The sequence below is a fragment of the Morone saxatilis genome, unplaced genomic scaffold, assembly GCF_004916995.1.
Source record: "Morone saxatilis isolate NCDOM2014 unplaced genomic scaffold, NCSU_SB_2.0 Contig2, whole genome shotgun sequence".
Lineage (NCBI taxonomy): Eukaryota > Metazoa > Chordata > Actinopteri > Moronidae > Morone > Morone saxatilis.
The window spans coordinates 1690200-1692543 of record NW_023339762.1 but is presented as its reverse complement, the minus strand read 5'-3'; positions in this window follow the sequence as shown (position 1 = coordinate 1692543).

Genomic DNA, 2344 nt, shown 5'->3' with positions numbered 1-2344 from the left:
AAACATTTGGGATAATGTCAGTACACAACTCAACTACATATAGAACATAGCTCTAGAGTTTATTGGCAATAACAGTAAACAGCTGATGTTATAGGATAGGGTGTCAACATGGACTAAAAAAAAAGAGGCTAAAAGCCATTAGTTTGAATTTTAGGCCTGAAAGTTTCCTAAAATATGTTAAATATGATTTTGATTGAAATTCATTGGATTAATGAAGTTACTTGTATGAAGTTGCATTTTTTAGCAGTTTCACTGTATCAACTACAAGACCAATCAACATGGAACCAATACTGATTTTCCTTCTCATCCCTTTGGCTTTTAAATACATTTCTAATTGCATTCATAATGCTCTTAAACACTCTTAAATTGAACCTATAGAAACGTGCAGAAACCCAGTGGGAGTGCAATGCTATGACGCTAGTAAAAACCCTTAATAAAGGTTTCTTTACTGTACCAAATTGGGGTTTTTAGATCTCTTTTTGTTACAAGTGTAGGATGAGGTAATGGGAGCATTTCTCTCACTTGTGGATTCAAGGTCCACACAGCAACCGTCTCTGGGAGCTTAGGGGACTCCCAGGGGTTTCCATGGTCACCACTGAAACTGTCACACAGCCAGTGAGAAGTCGGGAGGAAGACGAAATGTTTGTTGTTGTTCTGATCATACAGTCTCAATTAGGTCGTCACTATCTGTCCACGCCCTTCTGTTGTAGCCAAACCGCCCTACCACATCTCAGCTGCCTTAATAAATAAATACATCACTTATTAAATGTTAGTCATTTCAGAAGAAATGCTATAGTTTACTTATTAATAATGGGGAGCTGTAATGCTGTTATGCTCTGCTATACTAACATCCTCTCTTCCTCTCTAAATCAAATTGTACAGAGAATGATCAGATTAGTTGCACTCAGAGAATATTTTTTTTCACGGCCTGCTATTTAAACTCTTCAAGATACAATACATTACTCATAAGTGTGTTAACATTGAACACTGCTTCTTAATTACTGAATACACAGTCAGTAAGCCTCATGGACAGGTGTGGCTAGCCCACAGAGGTCAGAGACGGTCAGTGAAGTAATCTAAGGAAGGACACCAATAAAGATTTCCAATAAAAAGGCCTAATTTGCGTGTTCTCCTGTCGTTTTCTATGCCAGGTTTTCAGTATGAGTGACGGCTGTGGTCTATATCAGGTCAGCCGATTGGCCTGCAGCCGCTCAAACCCACACACCATCAGCATGTGTGTGATGTGTGAGTTATTTTGCTACAGCTGTCAGATGAATGGATTAATGGCTTGTAGGCATGACTCAGCTGCTGATCAAACATGACTTCTGCTGAGTGAGTGTGTGTGTGAGTGTGTGTCTGACAGGCTGGCTGGGTGGTTGCAGTGATCTATGGAGACTAATAGCAGGTTGCATAATAACAGAGCTCTGGTATCGCTCACTGTGGCTTTAAGTAAGCTGTGAATGTGAGGAAGAGGGTAGTTAAGGAGTTTAAGCTCATGCTACACTGTGTGAGTGTGTGTGGGAGCTAAGGCTAGTTGAGACAGGAATGTACTGTATGTGTGTATGTGTTTTAAGGGGCCATATTAATCAGGGTAACGCCTTTAATGCATATTTCCTGCTTTTATTTTGCTGTGCTTAGGTTCCAAAGAATGAGGAACCACTGGTGTCAACATCTGCCTCCTAATACGGATATACCTTTGGGCTGCACAATTTTAAGGTTGCTTCCTTATTTATTTTTCTTGTGTGCCTTTTTTCACGTCCTAAGAAACTTGCAACCAGAGTTAAATTTTCCTTGTTCTCACCTGTTCAAAAAAGGCCAAAGGAAGGGCTGTGTTAGCTGCTGAGAGGCTGTACCGAAGAATGCTATCATCAGAATGCTAACATGTCTGATAATAACATGACAATACTAGCTCACTGATGTTTGGCAGATATGATGTTTCCAATGCTTGTCATCTTATTTTAGCATGATAGCATGCAAGCATTTGCTAATTATTACTAAACACAAGGTAAAGGCAAAGGTGAACTTTCTTATCTTCTTAGCTTCCTCCATTGTCCTCTCCGGTCTCTTCGCTCGTGCCATTAGCCGTTGAAGCGGCTGAGCCCACACAGTTTATGGACCCCAGTATACAGAATTATATTTAAATGCACTAGATGAAAGTAACACATTAACATCACATGTAAAAAAAACCAAAAAACTGCATGGTTTTTGCATAAATCATAATCAGAATTTGTTTATTGCCAAGTAGGTTTTTACACCTACAAGGACTGTGACCTGGTGCAGTTGGTGCATAAAATATACAAATATACAAATATACAATTATTCAAATCACACAAAAAATCACACA